This window comes from Myiozetetes cayanensis, unplaced genomic scaffold (assembly GCF_022539395.1).
Source record: "Myiozetetes cayanensis isolate MyiCay16 unplaced genomic scaffold, myiCay2020 scf16, whole genome shotgun sequence".
NCBI classification, from domain to species: domain Eukaryota; kingdom Metazoa; phylum Chordata; class Aves; order Passeriformes; family Tyrannidae; genus Myiozetetes; species Myiozetetes cayanensis.
In genome coordinates this window covers 3,748,265-3,771,142 of record NW_026087270.1, presented here as the reverse complement: position 1 = coordinate 3,771,142, position 22,878 = coordinate 3,748,265, and the positions used below count along the sequence as shown (strand labels likewise).

The 22,878-nt window shown below is 39.1% G+C and overlaps 1 long non-coding RNA gene across 6 annotated transcripts in view; it reads right to left on the bottom strand.

The window, feature by feature from the left end:
• The window catches only part of LOC126637946 (uncharacterized), a 49,042-nt gene that overhangs the window by 9,384 nt on the left and 16,780 nt on the right, over positions 1–22,878 (bottom strand). For 3 of the 6 annotated variants that reach the window (XR_007628474.1, XR_007628472.1, XR_007628471.1), the window contains one exon: positions 9,927–11,667. This is a non-coding gene — a long non-coding RNA (uncharacterized LOC126637946). Of the gene's footprint in view, positions 1–3,762; positions 3,820–9,926; positions 11,668–22,878 lie in introns of those variants that run through there. The other 3 variants (XR_007628476.1, XR_007628475.1, XR_007628473.1) reach the window with 3 other exon arrangements.

The window sequence follows — 22,878 nt, the reverse complement described above, 5'->3', positions numbered from 1 at the left end:
CACACAGGCCAGTGCTGGGCAAGTGGGTGCACATGGAAAGGGATGAGATGGTTGTCACCCCATCAGCCCCTGCCCCTCTTGTGGCCAAAAGTCATTCCTCTGTATTGCTCCTTTGGAGGAGGTCAACTATTTGGGAAACAAAAAGGAAGAAGAGAAAAAAGAGTTTCTCTTATTTATGGAGGGCCCTCCTTTGAGCCTGGATAACAAGGAAAGCAGCTCTGCTTGTATGTAACCACAGTGTATTTTTTTCTCTTTTCTGCCTTTTTTTTTTTTTTTCCATTCAAGGGCCAGGTCATTGCTTCTGAACCTCTCTCTCAAGAACTGACACTTAAAGTGCAAATGAAGCTAATGACAAGAGACAATATTTTAATGTTAATTAGATATTTCATGTGTCTTAGTTCATCAGAGCAATATTGCTCTTTTATGTATTACATGAAAGCAGAGCTTTAGCTTGGAGGAAAACAGGGAACACAGTTGGCCATGGAAGTAGTGTTCTTGGGTTTGTAATTATTAAAATTATTGTTACATTTAGGAAATCCAGGAAACTTTGAAAGGAAGATACTTAATAATAATAATGGAGCTACTGCGCTATAGGAAGCCCTGGCAAAGGCTTTACATCTTTCTTTTTCCTCCTACATGAGCTGGCATTGTAAAAGCTGTACTCTCCCAAGCTCTTGCTAGGAGAGCAGACTTGGTTTTTCTGCAGGATTATATTCATATATAATGCAGATACTATGACTCTCTTTAGCTGAATTCCCCCCTACTTCCCCTCCTATGACATATTACCTTTTTAATAGTTATGTTAAAACACCAACATGAGCTGTTAAGGCTGTGCACCCTGGTGAAATGGCCTGATGATGATGTTCACCAGAACTAGGTACATAATGTACAATCTTTTCTGTGAATGTTTGCATTCCTTGTGGCCTGGTTTCTGCTCCTTTTGCGTTCCTTCACTGGCTATTTGAGAAGTTGCATTTCACTGCCAGGAAGTATTTATACAAAGCAAATTTCAAAGTTGTGCACATATTTGAAGAAAATGAAATTTAAGGCCCTGTCACAGCAATGAGCTCCTTCCAGAGAGACCTCATGCGTGGACCCTGAATGCAGAAAACGCCTGGAGAAGGTCAGTGCCTCGGTGAGAGCTGCATTCACCCCCCTCCACGATGTCCTGGCTGTGGACACTCACTGGTGCAGTCAATTTATGATCAGTTTTTAAGAGGTAAACCCCACAGTAATCATGTTATGATTTCCTGACCATTTGTGTTTCAGCTGGACTTGCTTTTGAGATTGCTCTGGGCAGAAGAAATACATGAAAAGCAATATTTGGAAGGAACGACAGGGAATTTCAAACTGAATTTATATATATTCTGGAATAAGAAACATTTTTTTATTTAGCAGTTGGTGTGGGTGCCCACACCTAACAGGAACAGCAGCGTAAAAATGTAGTTAAGCCTTCTATTTTTGTCCACAGCTAGTATTTAAAAAAAAAAAAAAAAAAAAGAAAGTGTTAGGTCTGTGGTTTCTTTATATGTTGTAGAGAGCAAAGACACAACAGAGAGTGAATTCATTGAATAAAGTAGTAATGCAGATGATTTGCTTGGCTTTGAACATCCTTGCCACAGTGCTTAATTACGCTTTTTTTTTTTTTTCAACACCATGAATCCCAAAAGAGGATCACATTTTTGGGTTAGACTTTCATGTAAAACACTGAAGTTTAGGTGGGAGTTTTCTTAATGATGCTTGCTCAAAAATAATGCTACATCAGAGGTGAGTATTTCACCTAAATGGGTGAAGTGAGGAGCTCAGGGTCCTGGGGGCCATTTGCAGATCATTTCACAGAGGTTTGGGTTCCCCTCAGACTGGGGACCTCAGCTGTGACCAGACCTGAAGCGGGTTTGACACCTGAGTTGACGAGGAGCTGGGGAGCAAAAAGGGTTGTGCAGCACATAATCAGCCCATCGTGGTTGGGGATCAATGGCAGCACCAGCATCAGCTCCAAAACACCCCAGGTCTCATTCCTGCCCATCTCTCAGTGTATGCTAGCATTGGAGACGACATGCCGGAAGGATGCCAGAAGGAGGATTTATTTTTTAATGAGAGGGGAAAATAATTTCATAACCCAATATTAAACACGTGCACACACATAAGATAGACATATGTGCTCACACACCCCAGCAACAGCAACCTTGGTCCTGTAACTGCTTGCAGAAAGGAATAAAACTTGTGTGTTTGGGGTTCATTAATATACATTAACAATTGTAAACGTTCTGCCTGAATAAAAGCTGTTTGCTTTGCTACTTCAGGGTTTCTGCCCTTTTGGGACATACAATGGGCAAACCGAATACACTGATAGAGGGCTATAAGTGCTGTAAGTTATATTTAACTAAAATAAACAGGCAGATACAGACACTTCTGCTCTGCTATAAAAAGACTGCATATGCTCGATGCAGGTTTTCTTAAGGTAAGGGACAGAGCTTAGGAAGCTCTAAGGCAGCTAGATTTGCCCATATGGGAAGGCGGTCTTTCACTGATGATTTTGCAGACAGAAATTGCCCATCTGCACTGTTTGCAGGTGTTTTGAATGATTATATTATTAGCTCTGTCTGTTCAACTTTGCTTTTTTATGGTGGCTTTAGTATTGCAGTAAATAAAAAAAAAAAAAAGAAATATATAAGCAGCCATCTGGTTCCCAATTTTTGACTAGCGCTCTTTGTCAAGAAAGAAAAAAGAATTCTCAGATATTATTTCCTAGTTCTGAAACACTGGCAAATGAGGAGAACAAATCCCCAAATTCTGACCTGAATATAAAATGGGGACAGAATTTTCTGCTTTTTATTTAACTTGCTCTGATTAATTCATTTAAAAGCAATTGTCTCTGTTCTGTTCTCGTTTACGCCTCTGTGAAGTCAGCAGAGTAGTTCTGGTTTACACCACCCTTTTAGGATCAGAATCTCCTCCTGATGAAATTGGGGGGGGGAGAGGGGGGTGTGAATTAAAGTGAAGGCAATCATTGTGAAACCATTTTCTTTTTTTCTAAATGGGCAACAAAGACAGCTGGGAAGTGGTCCTTTGCTGTTGGTTTTCCAGGGAGGATTCACATTTCTCTCAGATATTTTTGAAAAGCAATGACAAAACTTTGCAAGACCTTTAGAAACAAAGAACAAGCTATTTGCTATCTCAGCAGTAAGTTCCAAATTCTTAGACTGCATTTAGGTTTCTCCGAGCATAATATTTGATTATTGGCAATATGTTTCCAGTTAAATATTTCATGCAGTGCATGAAGGCCTCTTCTGCTCTCGAGCATTCTGTAGGTATTAATGAAAGCAATGGATTTGTAGATTTATCTGGTGCCTGAATACCTTTTGCTGTAAATTGTTTCAGAGCTGGATCGCGGCTTTACACGGTCATTTAATGTTGCCTCTATATTCATGAAATCGGAATTATGTATCTAAATGTAGGTAGATTGTCAGCAAATCTTCTTTGGAGAGATGATGCCAAGCCTCACAGATATGACCCAAATCCAAATATTCTCCAAGACCACAAAAAAATCACGTGGACTTCCTTCTGTTCTCCATGAGCAGCAGTGCCACACTTGGGACTCCTGGGGGAGGGAAGGGTGTGCAGCTGGCTGGCAGGGCAGCTGGGAGGGGCTCAGCACCAGCATTTGCAGAATAAAAACAAATAGGCAGCTAAAACTGCGTTCCCTGAGATCTAGAGACATCTGAGGCATGTGCTTAACCTGCAGTTGGAGATTGCATTTACCTGCCTGCTCCTGGGATGCTTCTTCCTGAGGCTGAAGGCCTTTGGAAAGACAGCAGCCTGAAATGGATTACCAGTTATTCCAGGAATACCCCAAATCCACCCCGAGCGAGGAGCAAAAAGAGAAGTGTGCGGATCAGGCACTGGGTGAACACGGTGACACTGATGGGCAGGAGGAGTCCCTGGGTCTCCTTGCCATCAGGTGCACAGCCCTGGTGTGTTGTGATGGCCCCACAGAGCTGCTGTGTGGACAATCATGACCTTGGCACAACCCTATTGGCTTTAAGGTTGCTCACCAGCATAACATTTGCTTAAATATGCCCTTTGCCACCACTTGCCTTGCTAGTTTAGAAATTACCTCATTTCTTTAGATCTTTCTGTCCTGTGCAAACAATTAACCCTAATCTACTCATCATTCCTGAGTCTGGGTAAAATCTTTACATCCTGTTGGTGGGGCAAGGATGTGGCACATGGCAGGTAATTCCTTAGGGTTTGTTTACTGGGAGTTTTATGTGTGCACACTGTATTTCTGCTTGTTTTCCATCAGTCCAGCTGCTAAACTAAAATCACCCTCATCTAGTTCATTAATCTTCTATGCATCTATGTCATTAATATCTAGTAATCTGATCATTGTATCCTTAAATTAATAGAAGTCAGCATTCCTAAAAAGATTATACACTTTTGCATCAGCCATGTGACTAATAGTAGCATAGATCCTAATTCTTCCTCGTGCAGGTAATGCAAGTATGGCTGGGATCTCGTTTTAATCCTTAAGAGCGCTCTTAATTCCCCAGGCACCAGAGCTAAGGCTGAGACATCATGTTTTTCAGCAGACATTGTAATCCATGCACCGTTACAAGACTGCAGCAGCTGAATGGTGAAATCAGGAATGGGGAAGGCAAACAACTCTGAGCCAGCTGTGCCCTGTTGTGGGAACTTCTCAGTGAGCTAAGAAAAAAAAATTGCTTAAAGAAAGCATCCAGCTCCTCATGTTCCTGTTATAGGTGCATGGAAGACAACCCTAAGCAAAACAAACAAACAAACAAAGAAAAACCACTAGAAAAAACCAAACAACTCCACTGATTTGTTCTTAGTAGTCAGCAGTCTGTAGCTGTGTCTTGAAGGCCATCTGGACACCTTCATGGAAGCAAGGGTTTATTTTGTGTAGTAAGGACAGCCCTCATGCAATGAGCTCACCAAGCAAAGGCATCAGAGGTTCAACAGCTTTTGTTTGCACTTCCAGTTAAATAATATGAGACATATTGCCAGGTTTCCCAGGAAGGTTGTGGATACTCCAACTCTGGTCCAAGTCCAGGCTGGATAAGGCCTTGAGCAACCTGGTCTAGTGGGAGGTCCCTGCCCATGTTTGGGACTAGATGATCTTTAAGGTCCCTTCCAACCCTTAACATTCTATGATTCTTTTATATCAGCCAGGCAGGTTTCTGTCACACATTCCAGTGTGCAGAGAAGACCCTGTTCCCAAAACCAGAAAAAATGTAAGGTTTAGGATCTTGCTGGTGATGCTCCACTCTTTTTAATTCCAGTGCTGTTTGGCAGTTCCTGCTCTACTGAATTTGTCTCTGGCATATCAACACGGCACAGCACAAGGCACAGGCATCTTTTTGTGGTGAGGAACAGGCTTGGACATGAAATCACCTCTTTGTATTTCCCTCTGCCAGCTATGACTTGGGTGTGTTGTTCAGTTTCCTAGCTATATGTTATTCTAAGACTCGTGGACAACACTAGAAAAGTCTAGAAAATCACTATTTTTTTATTATTCATTGGCAGATCTGGCGAATGTTTTGAATTCCTATGGGATTTTCCAGGGCAAAATGTATTTTGTGCCTGCAGATCCACAAGGGGTAGTTGTGAGATGTGAATTCCTGTCCTCTGGATCCTGGGATCGGGTGAGCTTTTGTTGCAGATTTTGTCTCACTGTTTTCATATCCTAGTTGATCAGTACAAAATGACTAAAACCTGAGAGATGGATTTATTTTTAACTAATGCAAATAATCATGTTGGTTATAATTGTTATTAGGGCTCCTTTGGGAATCTGTTGTTACAAGTACTCAACCCTTTTGTCTCTCCTTTGGGTCTCCAGGCTATGTTGCAATTTATAAAGATACCAGACCTTAGGCTAAATCAATGTCCTTAGGGTTATGAGATGTTGCTAAATATCAAAACAAAATCCCAGTGTTCCAGTTCTTTAACTTCACTATGTTTAATTAGCCATTCCAATTAACCTTCCCTTTGTGTTCCCTCATGTTTAAAGGGTTATATTAAAAGTACTGTAGAATTAAAGCCATTTAAAATATGCTGAGTATATTTCAAGGCATTCAGAAAGCCTCTTCCATGGAGCTGTCCTCATTTCAGTTTCACTGATGACTGGTCACCGGGGGCATATTTTCAAACCTCTGCACCTAGGTTGCAGAAATTGTAACAATATACCTACATGTGCATCCAGGTCACAGCGTGCTCAAATGGGAAATCACTTCTGCAGGTCTCTCACTGCCTTGCTATCTGTGCCTGTGGGCACAAAGGATGTGTGAGGGAAGACACACACATTCTTGCCCTGAGAATTTAGACATTGCCAAGCATTTAGTCAAAGTTTTTTGCTCAGAGGCCTGACAGAAAGACAAACATCTTTGTATCAATGCTGCTGAACTCTGGTTTCTGAGGTACTGCAGATAATTCCCAGACTCAGAAAAAACAGCAGTGTGAGAAACAAGGGAAAAGTCGTAGGGAAACACTAAGCCTCTCATCCCAACTAGTTCATAAGATTGTATTCCTGCATTCTTGTGGACAGATGAAAAGTACTGACTTTTTTTCAGTTCAAACAATAAGTAGCAAGAACAGTAAACTGCCAGCACTTTCTGTGGCCTGTGCCCCCATCCACACCTTCTGCCAGGAACAGGCAATGACCAGATCTGTGGAGAGGGATGGGAAAGGAGGGGCTCCAAAACTATTTCTGTAGTCTTTACAAACCTATGCATTTGGAAATGTATGCTGAGAGCACTCGGTGAGGTAGGAGAATACTATTATGCCCATGTTATTATGCCCAAGGGTGAGTGCGTTTTTTAGATTTATGTTATATTAGGCAGCTTTTCACTTATTATTCTCTGTGCCTAACTCTCTGGATGCATTTTATAAGTAAGTCATCAGGATTTAACTCATGGCTATGGATTTTGTTATGGGAGAGCAGGTACCTAAAAAATCTCTGACTTGTCCAGTGTCATTCTGCATGTCTGGTGGCAGAACTAGGAAAAAAATCCAGTCCATATATCTAATCCCTGACTCTTCCCTAGGTAACTTTCTCCAGTGGTTGTATTGAAAGGTCATTTTAATTCATAGTTTTGTTTGTTGGAGGATATGAATTTCTCTAGGGTGAAATATGATGACAAAACTGCATTTATTTTTCTATTTTCTATATTTGGAAGGAGCTGAGATAATTCTAAGACCAGACTACAGTGTTATTTTAGTTAAATTTGTTCCCTCAAGGAATTTGTCTTTAGATCTTCCTTTAGTCTTTTTAAAGGATAGGGAGGAAAAACAAAAGAGATGTTTATTTTATTGACGCTGTGATATTAGAGGCTTTCGCTTAAGAAAACTGTTGGAGTCTGTCTTTGTTTTCTAAGACAAGGTCAGTTAAAAATATATCAAGTTTTGTGTTAAATAGTTTGATGGCATAAATTCAATAAAGATATTGTCTGGTGTCCTCACTGTATGAGTCGTATGAGATACAAAGGACACTCAGAAAAGCAAAGATTCATTTCCCTTTCCTTCTTCCTCTCCTCTGCTTTTCATTGGCAACAGTAAAGTTCAACTGCAAGACATGTGATTGTAATATAATCAAATAACCTGCTGGTGTCTCATAAAGAAGTAGTGGTTGTTTAAACGACTATTCATAACAGACTTAGATGTTTCATAGCTGGTGATGGTTTAAGATTCAGATAACATCAAATCAGTTGGAGTATGGGCTTCAGCTCCTTTGAAAATGTACAAAGAACAAAGGCAACAGCACTGCTGATGACTGACTAGTTAAGGGAGAAGAAAACAACGAATATATTTAGGATTTTTATCAAGCCTGCTGAAGAATCTCAATGTGAGGCATGTGATAAGCATCACAGAAACTAGAGATAGTGAAAGCTGAAGAATATGGGACATTTAGTATGTCTAGCTCCACAGTAAAATAGTTTATATAGAGAAGAGAGACGGCTAAATATAAATCATTCTCTAACAGTTCTTCAGGGCACATTGCTGGGAAATACTTGCTAACAACGTGATCAGTTTATTTTGTATATTGACTTTGAAGCCAGTGCAGGGAAAGAAAGAGCTGTGACTCTGCCCATGTGCTGAAAGACTACCAGTCCTCCCTGGCAGGGAAGACTCAACCTTGTGCCTTTTGAACAACCCTTCCTTAAGGGTGTTTCCACAGCAGATGCCGAGGCTTGAGCTCACTCCAGGAGTAACTCTTTCCTAGCAAGACATGCCTACAGTAGCTCAGCTCTGCAGGGAAGCTCATGTTAGGGAACAAAAGCACCCTAGGAGAACTTAGATGTAGAGAAGTATTTTTTGAGATTCATTTATTAGCCGCTGTATTGCTAATTGCTGATCTCCTGTTGAGCTAACCTCAAGTTCGATGGGGACAGTGTTTATGAATCTGGTACTTAAAAGGGGAAGTTTGGGGTAAAACAAAAAGTAACATTGATCTTTGAAGATGCATCATTTTGCCTTATCAGCAAAGGTGCATTCAAAAATCAGGCAGTCGCCACTAAGAGTGAGAAATAAAACAACAACAAAAAAAATCCCTCCCTTTGCTTCAGGCTTTTGGATGCACTGGATTAAGTTCACTGCTAATTAGACACAATTGTGAAGCACAATTATTTATGAACCTTCAATGGGCCGAATTCATGAAAGGAATAACGAGTATGTATTTCCCTTTTGTAGAATTTTAATGAAGAAATGGCATTACTATTCATTATTTATCCACTTTCAAATTGTAATGAATAGTTCTACTGGCAAACACCAAATTTCTGTATTTACAGAAAGGCGGAACATGTGTAGATAATAACACAGTTCAGTATGTATGAAATTCTGTACTTCTATAAATATAGAAATAAAGAAATTATCACCAGGACTATTCATTAAGTTTTGAAAGTTGTAAATAATAAATAGGAATAACATTTATTCATTAAAATCCTCCAAACAGAAAATATTAAGTCTTTCTTTCTTAAATAAATGCAGCAAAAGCTAGGGTTTATGATGATTTTAATTTTTTTTCCTTTTGACAGTGTTTCATATGCAGCCTTTATCCTAAATGCATTTTAAATAACATTAACCCATGTGTTTTCATTAAAAGTTGAAATAATACATTATGCTGTGAAACAAATACAATTTAGGGATCCTGTCTTCCCTGGCTGAACATTTTAGCACCATTCTGACCATGAATACCTGCCTCTTAAGGAAAATATCTTTATGCCCACCTCCCTGAATATTATCAGGGGCATTCACACATACTGGACCCCAGTGTGTGAAGACGAAGGTGCAAATGGGACATTTTGATTGCTTAATGCCCCAAACAGCTCATTTGAATTACAGAGCCTTCAGTACCCAATTTCTATACGGATTTTACAGTCAGATGACTGAATGAGTGGAAGCCAAAGCTCCTCACCCCCAGCAATGGCAGGACCTGGCACAGGAAGGACTGAACCTGCTCAGTAGCACAGGCAAGACTGTAGGTGTTGCCTCTGATGATTTTTAACCTAGTAAGTGCCAATATATGAACAAAAATACAAAGAAAGGTTTCCCCATAATTTAGTTTAATAGAACTGGGAACTGAGCCTGATAGCTCTCCTCTGTCCAGTGTCACTCCTGTCCTCCAGCCAGTGCTTTCCCAGTTTCTCCAGCAGAGCCTTGCTGTCCTCTGCCCACGGGGCCACAAGGTCAGTGCCGAAGGTTGAATTCATGTAACTTAAGCACTGTCTTCCCTTTAAAAATACACCTAAAGTTTAATTATGTATTGGATTAATTAATCTTCAGAAAGCTAAAACTTCAATACTATTTTAATTCCTTATACAGTAATTAAACTCTTTGAAGCTAATAAGAACATAGAGATTGACTTTCTAAACTTCAGCGGAGTACAGGATATTAGAAAAAAACTTGCAGATGAGTTAATTATGGACTTTGATAGATGATATTTAATATTTCAGCCCACTGTAGGCAAACCTTAGGGCCTGACCAGGTGGTCCAAATTTCTTGCAGTTTAGGGCATGTCTCACACTGCTCAGCAACAACAGCTCTGTTATTAAAAGTTTATTCCCAAGTAAGGAAATACCTTTTCTCTTTATAAATAAAAATCCAAGATCCTGATAAAACTTATCAAGTTTCACCATAGTATCACAGACTGGTTTGGGTTGGAAGGTACCTTGAAGACCATCTCATTCCAGCTCCCTGCCATGGGCAGGGAAACCTTCCACTAGACCAGGTTGCTCAAGGTTTGATTTATAGGGAGACTTGTTTACATGGTGAGATGTTTCTTTGCCATGATGCTATAGATAACATTTAAAGTTGAATATACACATATGTCTACACAAGTGTAGCCCACCCCAGTCACTTTCAGGAATGATAACAGAAAAAAGTAGTCCAGAAAAATGCAGAACTAGTCACAGGGTGTTTCCCTTTTAATGCTGTTACCTCTAAAACTTGGTTTGTTTTGAAGGAAGAAATTTAGTAAGAAAATACACTGGGGGTCTCCTGTGGTTGCAACCAAATGCTTTCTGATTTGTGTCCTGCTTTCTGTGGAGAGGAAGAGCCAAAGGCTGGTGGGCTGGGCAGGAGGCTCTGGGGCTCCTCGAGCCTCTCAGCAGCTCAGGATTTTGAGCAGCTCAAAGCAGGACTCGTCAGATGGAAACTGCATCTGCATTTTTCACACGACGTTTCAAGGATCTCCACGTGGTTCTCAATAGGCGAACCAGGACTTATAACCCCCAGTAATCCTGGCCTCCCTCCATAAGGGCTCAGTTACAGATGATGGCATGTGGCCCTTGCCATCAGATTAGCTTAAAAACATCTGTTTGGCTTTGGTGGTTTGGATCTTTCTGCAGCAAGCTTTTCAAGTTTGCTTTCTTGTATGTAACATTTACATTGTAATCTAAAAACAATTTTACACATTATAAAGTTTAACTATTTGATATTTTTCATTTCAAAACTAAATAACAGACATTTAAGGGAATATTCCTTTTTTTTTTTTTTAATGACACACATGATAGTATTTTAAAACATCAAATGACATCCACTGTAAATTTTTTGATCTTCCTCTAGCAAATCCTCTATGAGTAAGGTTTGCCCATATTTATGAGGTTTTTTCTCTAGATGTTTTACTGCTTTTGGTAGAACTAACATCTGCTTCTCCAGGGACTCTCCTATTTATGACAATTGGAGATGTTTTTGAAAATTCTTTGAATTAAACTTAGCCTGCTCAGAAGTGTTTCCACAGGAGCTGACTGTACATAGAGCGTTTTTACTGATGACATTTGACAGAGCTGTTAATCCCTCTTGACTCTGATGTATGATATCACATTACAGGAGCTGGAGCAATCGGGTGATATACGCACATGCAAAATAACATTTACCGATTAGTTACCGTTTGTTCTGTTCAAAAACAAAATACCTGGAACAAGCTGTTTCATCGACAAAGAAGGAAGGAGGTGACTTTCCCCATTAATATTGCTCTTCAGCCTGCTTCTTGTTTTTCCATGGCACTTTCTCCTGGCTCAGGGTGGCAGTGACCAGAGGGCAGGTCCCTCTGCCCTGTGCGGGCCAACACGGCCCCTCCAACAGCAGCCACTTTTCCACTTTTCTTCTCCCGTTAGATCATGGAAATTTTGCCAAGACTTCTGTTTCAGCCTTCTGCAGAATGAAATCCAAGAGGATAATTGTGAAGAGAAAAACATTTTTGCCAGCTGAGTCTCAGTTATATCACATCAGCAGCCATATTCTTGTGTGCAAACTGTCTTTAAAAAAAAAAACCAAAACAAAAACAAAAAAAACCCAACGCCAAAGTGCAAGAATCTTTTGGGATTGTTACTGATAAAATCTTTTCTTTTCTCTTAAGATTGTGGGTCCCTAGGGAATTTTCATGAGTTATAAGAGAAGCAAGGTGTTGCAATGTAATGCAACATTATGATTTAAATGTGATACTGTCTGATTATCATTTCTCTTAAGTGCTGAATTTGCAGAATCTTTTTCTGCACACTCTTACGAAATCAAATGCAAGGAAAAGACCCTTCAAAAAAATAGAAGTGATGCTTCTGCATTGAAGTGATATCTGTGCACTTCATAAATTTGATGGCAAATATCATTCTAAACCTTACACTATTTATGTTGGAAATAGAAAAATAAATATTTTTAAATTTTTTTCAAGTCTCTAAATCAAAGTACTAAATGGAGTCTTCCCCAATAGCCATTCTGGTCTTTTTACTCATATCTGAGTCGTTGCATTTTGGTCAGAATGAAATATCTGTGACAACATGAAAGCGAAAAAAAGAAGAAAAAAAAAAACTCTTCTTTAGATGAAGTAAACCCATTTTAAGTTGGATGACTTAAATGAACATGGACAATAGGAGACTTCTTTAACTAAAGAAAAATTTATTGATTCCTGAATATGCAATATCTTTGACTTTGTCTGGGAGGGTGTTTCCTTGGTCAAGAGGACCAGGTCCTTTCACTGGTTACATATTATCCCTTCTCCTCTTCCATACATCTAATTATTTCTACAATTAAAATAGATTGTATGATCTTTCATCTAAATCTTTCTCTTTAAGAAAAAGAGAATTTAAAACTTAATTTATGAACTCTGATCTTGTTAACCTTTCATTTGATTTGCTTCTGGCCTTGATCTTGTAAACAGGCTATTATAGTATCTGCTCTTTTATTTAGTATGGGCTATTTCAAGACACTCCAAAAACTAAAACTCACCTGCACAACCTAAACTAAACCTTTCCTCTCTTCTGCTTCTTTGTTTAGTGTTCTGAGCCCTCTAGTTTGTTTCAAACCTTAGGGAAAAAAATCGTTGAACAGCCTGCATTAATGCATAGGAACTTTGTCTTTAGCCAGTGGTTTCTCAAGAAATCCCCATTCTGTCCAGAGCACAGAGCTATTCGCACTTTTACCTCCTCCTGAAGGAATTTGTACTCTCCATTCCTGCTTCTGTTTCTTCAGACACACTTTGTTTACTTCATTTTCTATGTCTCTGCTACTTCTATCAGCCCAGATCGTCTTTATTTCCCTTTTTCCGCCCCTCTGTCTTGATTCCTTTCCTCCTCCTATAGACATCAGAACCTTAGCTTCTAAAAATCAGTCAAACTGCTCCTTTTCCTCCCTAGTTTTTACCACCTTATTTGTTCATCTTGGTTTATGAATGCTCTGCCTCCCATTCTTCATTCCTTTTATCGCAGTCTTGCATCTCCTTCCTTCTCTTTAATTTTCCAGGATTCTACCTGGTTCTCTGTCTCAGATCTTATTATTGCCCTGGATTCCCCCTGCTCTGAAATGCCACATCTGCCTGTGGCTGCTGACGGGCACTTCTGCTTCCATTCTCTTGCCAGTACTCAAGATGAAGTGGGAATGTGTTTCCCAAGGCTGCACAGCCACTTCTCTCAGGAGCAAGAGCTGCATGCAATTTAGATTTTTTTTTTTTCCCCTTCTCATTGAGCACAATCCTACCCATGAATTTCAGAGGAGGACAAGTTCCTCCAAGACCACAGCCTGGGCAGGCTTTGGTGCTTTGAGGCAGCACATGTAATTCCTCACTGATGTCCCAAAGTTTGCTGATCCCTCTGAAGCTCAAGGATTGGTGGGACTGTCTCAGTTGATGCTCAGTGGGCATCCTGCATTAACTGCTATTTACCACCTTTTAGCTTGTTTGTTTGTTTTGTTTTTCTTAGAAATCTGGAGACTAGTTCCATTTGCTGTGAGGAAGGAAGTAGCATTACTGAGTTTGCTGGAGGCTGTGAGATTTTGTGGAGGTCAAAAAATGGTGGGACAGAGAGCTGGTTATCTCCAAAAAAAGTTCAGGATCATGCAAATGTAAAAAATGTTCTGTATTTAAGATTGGATTTTTGTAATTTCTCAGCTTACAAAGCTTGTTTTTTAACTTATGCAAAGGAAAAGTGAGGGGATAGTGATTTGGGGTTTTAATATTTATTTTAAATAAATACCAGAAGGTAGATTAAAATAAAATCAAAGGTTTGATTTCAGGACTAATAAGAAGGCAAAGAAAAAAATGGGGCTTTTTTGCAAGAAGAAGAAATAACCAACATTCCAAACCACAGTTCAATAATCTGAGAGCTTTAGGGGAAGCCACTATCAAACAGCCCAGGCAACAGAATTAGTTTAGTTTGACTCTATGGTGACTGAATTCACCATTAGTAGTTTAGACTTTATCCTGGTCTTAGCCTTACCCAGGTATGAGAATAAAGAGCCCACGTTCCAGCATGTGCAAAGGGCTGGAAGGATGGAGAGAAGGGCTGTGATTTCTCTCCGTGCAATGTTGTAAGGCTGCAGTTCTTCAGGATGTGCTAAGATTGGACTGAAATACAAAATCAAATATATATGCAGGAGACAAAGCCCTGCTGGATTACAGAATTTTTCAACTGTTGATTCATTTAAAACATGTCACCAAAAAAAAGTGATTAATGACTTTTTTTGCCATTAATGTCACAATGAAGCAATACTTTTTTCCTCTTCTATTTTTCTCTTTCTTTGTTTTCTTTCTTAATTTAATTCTGTATTCACTTTTCATACTTGCTAGTCACAAATTTTTTTCCTAACAATCCCTGGGTACAAACCAACCTGCCCAAATAAGGCTGGTTTGGGGATCAGCGTTTATCTTTCATGAATCATCATTTTGTTAGCGTGCTGTAAATTTTATTGCTTTGGGGTTTGTTTTATTTCCAATGGCTGTGTATGGCCTTTTCACACAGTTTTGGTTGCACCATTGAAAATCCAGAATAACCAGTGCATTAGAGAGTGACCTGACACACACACACACAAAAACATGCACACACATGTGTATGGCTATAACTTTTTACAGGAAGCAAAGCAGGATGCCACCCATATTTCTTGCACAGAGGAAACACAAGTTAATTTGTAGGTTGGTGAGAGAGAGCTTGTGACACTGCACTCCATTTCACATCAAGAGACATTAACTTGAAATTACTGTTTCCAAGGGAAACACTTATGACTCAAAGCATTAATTTGCATTAGCCCACGATAAGGCTAGCCTGTAAATTGAGTTATTGAAAATAACTCTCAACCATAGCACCAAGGAAGGAATTAACTAGGAATGTTGTTCTGTAAACACAAGCTGATTTTTTTTTTCCAGGTAGTTAAAATACTAAAAGTGTGCAAAATGTAATCAATTTAGTTTTCTAGTGAAGTCATTCTTTAACAAATTGTCACTATGGAAGTAATCAGTTTGGATAAATTTGTGTTGGCTGGGCTTTATCTCCTCACTTTTTAGTTTCATGTGAAGAGCCTATTAAAACCCATGGTTTGGGACAAGCTCTACATTTTTCTCTTACAGCTGTGAGGACAATGGTCATTCTTTACAAATTTAGTTCAAGGTAATGTGATGTTCTACCCAATCTGGCAGAAAGATTTATAACTTAGCAACTGGGGGCTAAATTTCTGTGTTGTAAGCAAGTCTGGTCTCAGGCAAATTTCACCTCTTTTGAAGTTTATTTAGAAAAATCTCCATAAAAGATTCACTTTACCCTTTGTGTGCTCCTACAGTAACCACTCAGAGAGAGTTAACAATCAGCAGTATTAATTACTGACATTTACACCAGCAAAATTATTCAAAATACTTACTGATTACCAGCTGCACATGTGCCACCACTGTCTTAAATCTGGGTCAGCCAACATTCCCCAAGTAAATATAGTCAAGCAGGTCCAGTTTTTTCAGTTCTCACTCAGGCTTCCAGCCTCACCCAGCATGATAGTTTTGATACAGGAATGCAAATGCATGCAAAATTTCATGTCACTATTAAAGCTGGTCCTTCTTTTCAGGAGCAACCTAGACCTGTAAACCAGAGGGGAAGTACAGATGCCCCTGCCTGCCAGGTGAGCATGCCCCATCTCTGCATGTACATAGGCAAAAGGCACACACATTGCCTTTTGGCCCTCTCCAAACACTCAATTTATTAGACCCAAAGTTACTCTGGAAGGGGAGAGAGGAAAACAGTGGGGACTAATTTTCCAGACTAAGAACCTAAATCCAGGTGCTCCCTCCTTGTATTACATTACCATCTGCACCTGTGTTTGTACTGCAGCAGAAAACCTTTTGCTTTCCTTCCTTTCTCTTTAGTTCAAACTGAACAACAAACTTCCAAACCTGGAGGCTCAGCCATAGCCCAGTAGGGCACTAAAACACTTGTCCAAAAGGCATACCCTGGAAGGAGACTGATATACCAGTACATGAAATTGTTTCCTCTTCCCCAGGGTAATGTGGTGCCCAGGGAAGTGAAGGTTCACCTTTTGGGCTGGAGAGGGTGAAGCAAACCCTGAGCCACCCCTGCAGATGAAGGATCAATGCATACCTGACTTACAGGCATGGTTTTTCTAGGTTAGACACAGGATGTCTGCTTTTCCACTTGCACACCCATATGGTAAATAATACGATGCCTATAAAAGGCAGGTGACAGCGTTACATGTGTGGGCAGAAAGCATTAATAAAGGAGCAGGCTCCAGTCCTGCCGTTTCCCATCCAGGCTGTGTGTTTTCCATGGAGTGTCTCCCTGCAGTGCTTTACCCCTGCCCTCTCACATCCCCTATTCCAGCTGCCTGCCATGCCCGACAGGGCACCCCGCCGTGTATCTCTCAATTGCTTCTCATGAGTAAGGACATTATTTTTGATCCAAACTAATATGTAATTATCTGTTTCAGAATGTTTTATTAGGAATTAGGACCCTTTTTATATTTTAACCAAACATATTCATTTCACAGCATGTTAAAAATCATTTTCTCTCTCCTAACTGTGTTTATCCTTTCTCTGTAATATTTCACAGCTGAAGTCCTTTTCTAAGAGAGCTTGAAAAATATTATCTGGTTTGTTTTTTTTTTTTTAATTGAGCATATATGGACAAAATCTGCCCTCTCCTTTCTTGTCCTTAGCATTCTAAAATGTACCTGTGTTCAAATATTAAGAAATAAAACAAATATAAATTATGCATTTTCCAAGTTAATTTAAAATGCATTATGCACTGCTTTGTTCTCTGGAATTAGTATTATTAAGGGGACAGATCTGTATGGATTAATTTTGAGTCAGTTTATTCACTTCTTTGTAATTCAGTGGCAAGAATTTCTGTCCCCAGGCATCAAATTAAAATTTTTACTGTAAGTAACACATGCACAATATAGACCTTTTTGTATTGTTTCTTTGTTTTTCTATCAGACAACGTATTTACATATTGCATTATTTCACAAAACCACCTCTTTCAAAGTAAACAAAACTTCCCCCCTTCTTGAAGATTATTTTAATGTTTCCATTGTCATTGTACCCAACAGGAACCCGGTTCTAGTTTCAAGGGTTTTTTTCCCTTTCCATCAATAATCACATAATATTTAGCTGTGTCTTCCCTGAGAGCTATCACAAACTGAATAATCATCCAACATCTCTTTCCTTCCAAATATTTTTGGTTGTGTTTGAGCTGCTGCTTCACAATTATTTTTTTTTAAAGCAAGCTATTCAATAATCCTTTTAAAATAATGTTTTATTGCAATAATTCTTTGCACTTACATGTTTTAAATCTTTATTTTTCCCTAAACTGAGCAAGAAAATAGAGTCTGCTTTCTTAATTAGTCTTCTTTAAACAAAATATCCTTTCATATGCACTAATAAAGACTAAGGATCATTTCTCTCTTGTTTAAATAACTGCTTGCTGTAGTATAAAATTGTAAGAGACATGATGCAGATCAAGATGCTGGCTTGAAGTGGAGAAGAGGAACAAGCAGTGCAATAATAAGCAGATTTTAATGATTTACTATAAATCAGCATTTTTGCCCTGTCAGTGAGATTGAAGAGGCAGACAGCTCCTCACATGTCTGCCTAGCAAATGTCTTCCTGATGAATCATGTGCTCTGAATCACTGATCACAACATTCAAACAGCACATCCAAATAATGAGGAAAACATATACACAGCATTCTTACGGCTAGTCTAAAACTGCAGGAATATGTGTTTTTAGTGGTGTGGTAGTTAAACCCCTACATTGATACTGTGTCTGTTCAGCAGAGGGTAATATAAGGTTAACTATTGATGCCCTAGCTTTGCTTCTCCTCATTAAATCAACGGGGAAAATCTAATCTTTACATACTCCGCAGGAAAAAAAAGGAGGCAAAAGTGGATAAAAATGTATATTTTAAAATACTTTTCAACAGAGAAATGCATCAGGTACTCATTGAGGGAAACATTACTGTGATTAATTAGGAGAGTACCAAGGCTATTGTTTTATATGCAGGGTAGTTCAGATGACCATTGTTGGTAGTTTCAGTTGGTCACTAAGGTAATAGTGGTTATAAAATGTTATGCATTGCATGCCCTAATGTACATCGATCCTCCTCGCGCTCCTGCCAGCGGTTTCAGGTAACCAAATAATTGTCATCAAAATCTCCTGGAAGAGGGGGTCTCAAAAGTTCTCCACAGCAAAACAGAGGTTTTTAAGGATGACTTGGATAGAGTGAAGAGTTCCTGGAAGTGAATGGGATGAGGTGCAGCCCTGACAGCTCTGGGACAACTGAGGAATGAGCTGCAGAGGGTGGTCCAGTCTCAGCCTTCACAAGCAACGCTCCCATGAGCAGTAGTGGGACTTAAAAGCATTAGACAAAACCTGCCAGAGCAAATATGGGAGCTGACTCACCTCTCCCTCTTGGGAGAGGTGGGAGAGAAGGACTCATCTTTCCCTCAGGAAGGCTGATAATGTGCCCAGTAGCAGAAATTGTGACATTTGTTGTCCCCACTCGCAGGAGAGGCTCTGGAGAGGCTCTCACTCTGCCACAGTTGAGGGAGGGAAGGCCCATTTGCAGGTCAGCCTGGAAGATGTTGTCCTGCCACTCACTAAATTGGCTGTTGGTGGGTAAAATAAGGACTTCAGCTTCTCTGTCCTTTAACCTGTTATTAACATCATAATTTATTCAGAAAACAGTTATGAAAGAAATAATTTTGTATTAGTGGGAAACTTGGATTTAGATACTTGGAAAAAAATATTCAAAGTTTGGTTGTGGTGACCCTTTGAAAGACAGTAAGTTGTCATTCTGAGTTTTGCAGACTGTAACTTTTGCATTTATTACTAATTTTCTGCACGGGTCTAAGAGCACTGTGCACATTTACTTTAAAATATGTTAGTACCATTTATGTACACAGTATTTGCAGTTCAAGTCATCCTTGTGCAGACTCAGAAAGGGTTTCTTCTGGAGATCCTGCAGATGATCTTGCATTAGAAATCCACTGATGTTTTTTCCTCCATATCCCTGTGTCCTGCCACCCATTTGATGCAGAGTCACAGTATGTGTTTCTGCAAGAAGCTGCTGTCCATTGTTTGAAGATGTGAAATTCAAAGTCTCGTCTTTTCCGGTTTGCACTCAATGGAAAAAAATAATAATGGGCTTTTAAAACAATAAAATATCAGTGTATTTTAAACATGACCATGTCAGGCTCAAAAATGTTTTTGAAAAGCATATCCATTTGTTTAATTTGAATAAGAACATACTTAATTTCATGGTCATTTGGTTAAAGCAGTTATTTTTATTAATGTGTTATTGAGCTAGAGGCTGAGGGCACTGGTCAGTTTGCTACTGTATAACTCACTCGCTTGGAGAATGAAGTCTTGCAGTACAAAGGGGAAAACTCATATGTGCTATTTAGGCATCACAATGGTATATTTGATCTGTGTTCTTATTTTATTCAAAGTAAGGAGAAGAAAAAAACAAACGCTCAGACTGCTGATTTCTGCAGAAAAAATCTGCAAATGAACTGTTCTATTAGCACAAATGTACAAAAGTCTTTAGAACCTCTCTCTTCAAAAGCATAATTAGGTATTTATTTCAGACATACTAACATCTTTGCAGTAGCTAATAAGATGCAGCCCATTTGAATATTAATATAATAAATGATTAAATTAAACAGCAAGATTCAGACTCAGAAATAGCCTTTATAGGTCCCAGGGGGTCACTAAAACTGTATTCCATTTCTTCCTACAGTTAACATAGTACAAGGGACATGAATGCGTAAAGCAATATTTGTCTTATGAAACATGGAGTTTTATATTGTGCTATTCAGTTTTATTACTCCACAGTTTGAAGCTGAGGCCTGTGATGAAGTCACCATGCTGGGACCCAACAGCAACTCTTCCTGTTTCAGTGCTTTTTGGCATCAAAGTGACGCATCGTTGCTTTGGCAGAGGCAAACCTCATGGCAGGCTACATATAAATAGGTTAACAATGTTGGCGTGTGATAAACTAATAACAACACACACCAAAAAAAAAGTTGCTGTAAAGTAAATGGCTGAGGAATTTTTCATCTGTACATTATTATGTATTTATTATTAATATTATGTACCCAATAATGTGCAGAATTAGTATCAACGGCACAAGGATGATAGGTTAGGCTTATTTTTTTCCCCCCGTACACCAGATAAAAGAAAAATAGGCAAAGTAGGCAATTATAATTGGCCATTATTCCAATAAAGGTGTTTCCCTTCTCAAATTAGTCCATGAAAACTGCACACTATCCAAATCCCATGAACCTGAGAGGTGTTAATAAACATCTGGTCATGGTTTTTGCTTAATTAGCAATCCTTAGTTTGGACTGAAGTCTGTTTATGTAAAACAAAACACATGTACACACACAGAGGCGCACACACACACACACACTCTCTGTTGCCTCCCCCCTCATAACAATAACAAAAAAAGAGGTTTTTGTTTTGTGAGCCACAGCCCTTCAGCAGTCCAAACCAGCTTCTTGTAAGTGCTCGGTGGGAGAATTGGATTTTTAAGTCTTATCATTTGTCAACACAGCAGAATAAAATGAAAGCTATTTGGATTTGTCTGTTTCTGTTCATTTTACCCGACTAATGTCACCTCAATCAGCCCCACAAAATCCCGGTATTTTATTGGAAACTAAATTACCATTTTTAAATGCAAAAAGAAATTGCGTACTTACTACAGGTTACTGAAAAATGCCATTTTATTATTCTTAGCATCCAAAATCTTACAGCACCATCTCTCTAAGGAGCAGCATTGGCAGGGAGGTAATGGATAAACATGCAACTGTGCTTGCAAGACTATACTGTCTAAATTAGATAAAAGAAAAGTAGGAAGAAAACTCCAAGATAAGTGGTACAAAGTAAATCAAAACAAATCATCTTACCAAACTTTATTCGCATCTGATACCATTTTTAGAAATTAAGGTCAGTTTTGTGGAACTAATAGGGAGTTACACCTATATATCTTGGGCACCATGACAATGCTTGAGAGGAAGATTTATACACTATGGTTGCAGATGCAGAAGAAAGATATGAGAGATCAAATGGAAGTGCATGATAACAAATGAAAAATGGTCCCCACAGCCCATAAATTAATTGAGAAAAGAAGGTTGTCATTATTTGAACATGCTTTAAAATAAGGTATGGGGTCCAGATGGCAGAGAATAGATAGGCCAACAAAGTTTGAGTAATTGATGACTTAAAAATAAAACAAGATCTTAAAGAAATGAATCACGTTGGGAGAGTTAGAGGAGGAATATTAGATGAAAAAGCACAAAAACTCCTCGAAACTTCAGAGCAAAAATCAAAGTATAGGAAAACAGACACATTTTTTCGTGAAGGATCTAAATAAATGTAAGTAATAAATATTTCAGGCAGCAATTGTATCCCCATTAAGGACACTTTTCTATTGTCGTTTCATTAACCTATTCAGCTTTGTTTTCAGGATTTTATATCCCCCTTTTTTTTTTTTTTTACTTTGTGGTTTAAGTATTTTTTAGGAATGAACTGAGAGAAATTAGCAAAGACTGTGCTATAAAAATCACAATTACCATTTCTGCTCCCAACACTGTCGTTAGCTCATGGGGTCACTGCAGAGAGCCCTTTGGTAAACAGTGACACGCGTCCAGAGCTTATTGTCTGCATTTACAGTGCCCCATAGCCAACAACAAACAGCCTGTGCTGCTTAAACCTAAGCCTTGCCTCAGTTTCAGGTTAGTGGGGTCAGGCAGGACGAGGAGGAAGGGACAACACTCTCATGAGTCTTATTCCATGGAGGGTTTTTCCCCTTAGCCTTCCTTCCCCTTTTTCCATTCTTATTCTTTGGCCCACGCTGAAGGTTGGGAGCACATCCCTTTAAGCAGTACATCGGTATTATGCAATGCCAGGTAATAAATAAATAAACTATGTTTAATTTTATTATTTTTGCCTTTGAAATGTCCCCCATCTATCCACAGAAGTGGTGCAAATACCTGCGTGGGGGCAGGTGAGTGTGCCTGCGAGGAGGTGTGTGTATGTGTTCGCATATGTGTCTGCACTTTGTGTGTGTGTATGCGCGTGTGCATTTTCCATATTTATCGCTTTTCAGTACATTAGAGCATTTAGTACTTTGGAAGGCACTCATCCAAACAGAGCTCCATGTAAATGCACAGTGTACAAGCCAAGAAAGAACGGCTCCAGGCTGATAGAAACCTCAGAAGTATGTTAAATCATAGTACTCAACTGTTCCTCATTAGAACACTCCTCATTTCTTTTTTTTTTCCCCTTCCACTTAAAAAAAAAATAATTTTTCCTCAAAGCCACTTACTTCGATGCTGCACTCTAGGAGCATATTATGAATATTCAGATTGGAAATAGAGCACCATCTAATAACGTGGAACACAAAGGAACCCTGAAATGTATTCAGCCTCTTATTTACATTGTTATGAGAGATATTGCATTATCAAACAATGGCTCCGTTCCACACTGTATCCGTTACCCCTTGCATTAGGCTCCTTGGGAACTTATTATTGATGACAAAAATGCATCTAATGAGAGGCTGCAGAGTTGCTAAATGTATAGGTAAGCTATATTGCCTATAA